At 40.1% G+C, this 6355-nt stretch overlaps 1 non-coding gene across 1 annotated transcript; it reads left to right on the top strand.

Annotated features, from left to right (window-relative positions):
- The first annotated feature begins 1261 nt into the window (after positions 1-1261).
- TRNAD-GUC (transfer RNA aspartic acid (anticodon GUC)) lies at positions 1262-1333 on the top strand. Its single transcript has one exon. It is a non-coding gene; the product is annotated as a tRNA-Asp (tRNA).
- Positions 1334-6355: the final 5022 nt, after the last annotated feature.

Raw genomic sequence — 6355 nt, 5'->3', positions numbered from 1 at the left:
GGAAAGCAAATGTGCCAAAAGGACAAGTGAAGGTAGTCTTCTCTTGATCTTCTGGTGAAATTTCAATTTGATAATATCCCGAATAGCCATCGAGAAAACAATAGAAATCATGCCCTGCAACCCTCTCCAATACTTGGTCTAGGAAGGGTAGAGAAAAGTGATCCTTTCGTGTGACCAAATTCAGTTTTCGGTAGTCAACACACATGCGCCAACTCGTCGGGACACGAGTTGGAACTAGTTCACCTTGTTCATTTTCTACTACCGTCAAACCCGATTTCTTAGGAACGACTTGAGTAGGGCTTACCCACTTGCTGTCGGAAATTGGGTAAATAATACCCACGTCAAGCAACTTGAGGACTTCTGCCTTAACCACATCTCTCATTGTAGGATTTAACCTTCGTTGCATTTGCCTTGTGGTTTTGGCATTGTCCTCCAAATATATCCGGTGCGTGCAAATTAAGGGGCTAATTCCCTTCAAATCGGCAATAGACCACCCTAAGGCTCCTTTATGATTCTTTAAAACATCAATTAATTTTCTTTCTTGGGTATGATCAAGTCCAGACGAGATGATTACAGGAAAAGTATCTTCGAGTCCAAGAAAAGCATACTTAAGTTCCTTTGGTAAGGGTTTCAATTCGAGCTTGGGTGCTTGCTCATGGGATGGTACTATTTTCACCTCTCGAGGCGACAATCCCTCAAATTCTCCTACTTTTGGTCTCCACCCATTGACCATCTTGATATCCTGATTATTCACAATAGGTGTGACTGACAAATCACCATCATTGGTGCCATTAGGACACCAATCAATCAAGCTATCGTTGAATGGGTCGTTAATTGCTTTAGCTAACAAATAATCTTCTGCGATGGTTTCAACCCAATCAACCTCCTTACTCTCTTCGGGATCGTTGGGTTGTTTGCACACATTAAAAATATTCAGTTCTAAGGTCATGTTACCAAAAGAAAGCTTCATGACGCCATTCCTACAATTAATCAATGCATTAGAAGTTGCAAGAAATGGACGTCCTAAAATGACCGGAATCTGAGACTGTGAGTTCGAAGCCGAATGTGTGTCCAATACAATAAAATCGACAGAAAAGTAGAACTTGTCTACTTGGACTAATACATCCTCGATAATCCCCCTTGGAATTTTAACTGATCTGTCAGCTAATTGCAAAGTGACGGAGGTTGGCTTCAACTCACCTAAACCAAGTTGCTCATATACAGAATATGGCAACAAATTCACACTCGCCCCTAAATCCCAGTCGTTGTAGTATAGTGGTGAGTATTCCCGCCTGTCACGCGGGTGACCCAGGTTCGATCCCCGGCAACGGCGCCAAAAACTTGGTGCAAAAATAAAATTGTTCTCCCAAGTGCAGGAGATTCGCACAAGTAGTATAACTCGGAAGTCCGAGGTCGATTCCTCAGGGAATGATCTATGGATTATTAGCGTAATCTCAGATTAATTAATTCAGTTAATTTGTTGATTAAGATGATGTTTTGCAAATAGAAAACAAATCAGTACACAGAGAATTAAAGTATGGATAAATTAAGATGGAGTAGGGATCTGGAATCCCCCTTGATAATTTTGCATTCAAGAAATAAATTCTTCAATTCTTAATTAAAGATATAAATGTAGGATAGATCAAAGCATGGGATATATTTTAGGGACATATGAACCCTATTTCTAAGCATTTATCGTGCCTATTACATCAACGACAAATCAAATACTAAAGCGGTCCACATGTCGATCAACATAAACCATTAAAGAACTATCTACAAAATAATTATGCAAGAATCCATAATATATTGGAAATATAAATCTATAAGAATTAAAGGTTTAGAATTTACTTCAAAGATAGCAATACATCAAGGGTTCCTCCATCACCCTTCACCTAAAGGATTAGCCAGCCATCAACATCAAAGACTCTTCCCCTGTTACTCCTCTCTCTATTTTTTTTTTCTTCTTTTTCTTTTCGGAAACAGGGCATCCCCTGTTTCCTTATTCTTCTTTTCCTTCAACCGCAGCAGCCGACTCCTCTATTCTTCCTTTTTTTTGTGTGGGAATGAAGGACTTCTTTAAAAATTCTCTCTGCATATCTTGCCAATTTCTTATTGATCTAGGTCGCAAAGAGTTTAGCCATGTTTTGGCCTTATCCTTTAGAGAGAAAGGAAACAATGTCAGCTTGAGGACATCCTCGGTGACATTTGGCACTCTAAATGTAATGCTCAATTCTTCAAAATTCTTTAAATGAAGATACGGACTCTCGGACTCTAACCCGTGGAACTTAGGCAGCAATTGAATCACCCCGGGTTTGATGTCAAAATGTCCTACATTATCAGGAAAAATTATGCATGAAGGCTGACTAGTCCTAGCCGGTTGTAGGTATTGTCTTAGAGTCATAACATGGGGTTCTCGTTCTCGATTGTGGTGACTCCCCGCATCTTCATTTAAATCAGCCATCTCACAAGGTGTGAGATACTGCGAAGGAATTTCAGGGGTATGTCCTAAGGGATGATCTAAAGTTGTACGACTTAATCGACCGGTATCGTCCCTATTCCACTTTAGCATGCAAAATATTTCCCTCTTTTTTTTTCTTTTTCTTTTTTTTAAAAAAATAAAAGAAAATAAAAAATAAATATAAGTACCAACTAAAGTTACCCTAAAACGATATCCTAAAACAAAAATTTTATTCACAATCAAACATGCAACAAAACATTACACCTCAATTTCTAATGTTTTTCTTAAATTTCTAGACAGCTCCTAACTGGTTTGAAGAGGACACCTAAGCCTCCAATCCGGTCTAATGAACCGAGTTGACCAGGTAAGCTCCCAGGTAAGTGGAGGGGTCACGATGCGTTCGCAAAGGTCCCACTTAAAACCCACTTGCCTCGAACAGATGAACTGTCTCCCTTATAGGGACAAAGCTTGCCTAGACATCAACTAAGCCACAGAGCGAAATTGGTGCAACTTTCGGTGGTCTTCGTCCTATTGAGCTCGAATGTCCTTAGGGGCCAACGTCTAGTTGATTTTAGTTAAGCTTGGGACATTTATGCACTGGGGTGATTTTTGGGCTAAGGACGAGTGATGAAATCCCGACCTTATCTTTTTAAATAGGTTCAGCCCTTAGAATATTTTATGTTGATGCCTTACACTATATGCAACAATCAAGAGATTTTTTTTTTTTAATATTTTATGACATGACATTAAATTTCATTGAATAGGCGATCAAGCAAATTAATTATTTTTTTTAAATTTTATGAGTTGACGTTTGAAATTTGAATTCTGAAATTTGAAACTTGAAATTGGAAATTTTAGGTTTTTTTTTCTTTTTTTTTATTTTTGAATAATCACCCTTGATCTTTTCTTAAAGTTTTTTTTTTCTTAAATTTTCAATTAGCAACAAGGGTTAATGAGATATGATAACGATAAAATTTAGATTCTAAAAAAAATATTAAATGCAGAAAATTCAAAGTAAAAAGCAGCAAGGTTTTATATTAATCTAATGGTCTTAAAAGTATCAGAATGTCAATCAGACCGTTCAGATTATCTAACAATGTGTCTTGCACTAGCTGACCAAATTTGAGTCAAATCAGACGGCTAACTGTGCAGGGAATTAAAAATAGTAGTAAAGATGCAATTTTTTTTTTCAAAAGAAAAATACTAACTACTAAGGTAAAAATTAAATCTAAAATTATACTAATAACTCAGCCGTTCCCCGGCAACGGCGCCAAAAACTTGGTGCTTTTGAAAAACTGTTCTCCCAAGTGCAGGAGAATCGCACAAGTAGTATAACTCGGAAGTCCGAGGTCGATTCCTCAGGGAACGATCTATAGATTATTAGCGTAATCTTTCGATGTAATTTTTAGTTGATCTTCAAAATTTAAAAGTAGATAATAATAGATAATGAAACAACGTTCAAGAATATAGAGAAGGCTAGGGATCTGGATTCCTCCTTAATAATATTACTTTCAATAAATAAACTCGGCGATTCTTGATTAAAGATTAATAAGATAGAGTAGTTCTAATCATGGAGTATACAATCTGAAAACATGAATTCAACATCTAAGTATTTATCGTGCCGGTTACGTCTACGACAAATCAAAAATCGAAACAATCCATGCATCTATATATATATAAACCATAAAAGATCTATCAAATAAATATGCAAGAACCCAAAACATACCAATGGATATAAAACAATTAGAATTAAAGTTTAGAGTGTACTTGATGAAAGCAACATGACAAGGGTTCATCCATCACCCTTTGCCAAAGGAATTAGCAAGACATTACAAACATCAACATCCCTCCCTTTCTCACTCTCTATATTATTTTTTCTTCTTTTTTATTTTCGGAAACAGGGCATCCCCTGTTTCCCTTTCTCTTCTTCTTTCTTGTTTTCTTCCCCTGCAGCAGCCCGACGCCTCCCTTTTTCTTCCGAATCAGCCCCCCTATTCTTCCTCCTCCTCCCCTTCTTATAGATTGCCGGAGCATGGAGTGGAGGAGAAGCAGGTGCGGGATCTCGGGAGGTAGCTGTGGAGGTGATTGCGGGAAGGAAGCTGGCTGCGTGATTCCTTGGATGCGGAAGGAAGGAGGCGCGGGCTGGGGCTGAGGAGGAGCGATCGTAGGAGGCTGGATCACGGCAGATTGCTCGCGCTGAGGGGGTCTGATGCTGGTTCGGCAGATGGCTGAGAGCGCGGGAGAAGCGGACACGGTGGAGACGGGATGCTGGGAGGCTTCACAGGCTCGGGCGCTGGAGCCGATCGGGTGCGACGCTGTGGAAGAGGAGAACGCGGACGAGATGGATGCCGGATGAATCGCGAAGGCTGGGATCAGGGAAGACGTTGACTGCGGAAGCTTGAAACGGGGAAAGAAAACGATGCGGGATGCTGGGCGGCTTCACAGGCGGCTGGGAGAAGCGTGAGATGGGCGCAGGTCACGGATCGCGATCTCCTCCAGACGGCGGCTGGGAAGCTTCACGGGCTGCAAGGATGGGAGAGTTGATCGCTTGCCAAAAGGGTGGATGGCTGTGATCGTTCCCTTTGAATGGTCACCAAGTGTTGCTCCAGTGTGATTAGGCTTGGCTGCTACTCGTGGTTGTGAGCTTGATGAATGATAGGTTTGACCAAGCCATAGTGAGATTGGGTGCGTATGATTTGGGGCTATGCATCTTTCTGAACCCAATTATACCAAATGTGCATTTTATCTCTGATTTGTGCCAAATAAAAAAAATATGAAATTAATGCAGCTCTTTTATCATTATTTGTTGGAAATAATATTAATTTAAGCTGTGTGTAGATCGCACTTTTGTGCTCTCATCAGTTATCTTTTGTAGTTTTTTAGAGCTAAACTGCCTCGGAGTCGACTCGGATCGTTTTGGAGTCGACTCGGCTGACTTGGGAGTCGACTCTAGAGCGCTTGGAGTCGACTCGACTCTCAGAGTCCCTGAAGTTGGTTCTTTGCCTTTTAGTCTTGCTTTCTTCTGAGAGTCGACTCGGACGTAACTAGGAGTCGACTCGCCAAACTTCGGAGTCGACTCGTAGCCTTCTGGAGTCGACTCGGTTGCAGGGTCTGAAATACATCGTTCTGTCTTTCTTCTGTTACCCTTAAGAGTCGACTCGGAAACGTCGGGGGTCGACTCGGCAACCATCGGTGTCGACTCGAACCTTTCTGGAGTCGACTCGCTGACAGGGTCTGAAAATCTGAGTCTCTGCCTTTCAGACTGTTTTCCTCTAGGAGTCGACTCGGACAAACTGGGAGTCGACTCGGCTGATAAGGGAGATTCTGCAGTTTCACTGTTAGTATGTAATTGAAGCACATGTGAGCTAATCTGAGATTTATCATAAATATTTTTTAAAGTATCCCAGATTTCTTTAGCAGATAAGCATACAGAAATCTTATTAAATATAGTTTCATGGATAGCACAATATAGTATGTTCATAGCATTATCATTCAATTGTGCTAAGTCTTTTTCATTAACAGTTTGAGAGAGTGTGTGAAGGTCATTTATTATGATATTCCATAAATAATAGTTTTGTGATTGAATAAAAATGCGCATGCGTGCTTTCCAATATGTGTAGTCTATGCCATTAAATAGTGGAGGTCTATCAATTAATTGTCCCTCTTCTAGAAAACTATCTATTTGAGTTGTCATGATCTTTGGCTCTGGATCGTGAGATCAACAATTAACTTTAGAGCACCTGCTCTGATACCACTTGTTGCCCAAGGTGACAACCCAAGAGGGGGGGTGAATTGGGTTTTCTAAAAATTATGTTCCCTAATTTTTACTTTGAATAGAATGCAGCGGAATAATAAGATGTTATTTACTTAAGCTCTAGGCAATTACAAGTAAAGCAG

This window comes from Phoenix dactylifera, chromosome 10 (genome assembly GCF_051530095.1).
Source record: "Phoenix dactylifera cultivar Ajwa chromosome 10, Ajwa_hap1_PhDact_Kaust_v1.1, whole genome shotgun sequence".
Taxonomy (NCBI): Eukaryota; Viridiplantae; Streptophyta; class Magnoliopsida; order Arecales; family Arecaceae; genus Phoenix; species Phoenix dactylifera.
The sequence above is the reverse complement of the archived record's forward strand: the minus strand, read 5'-3'. Positions and strand labels throughout refer to the sequence as shown.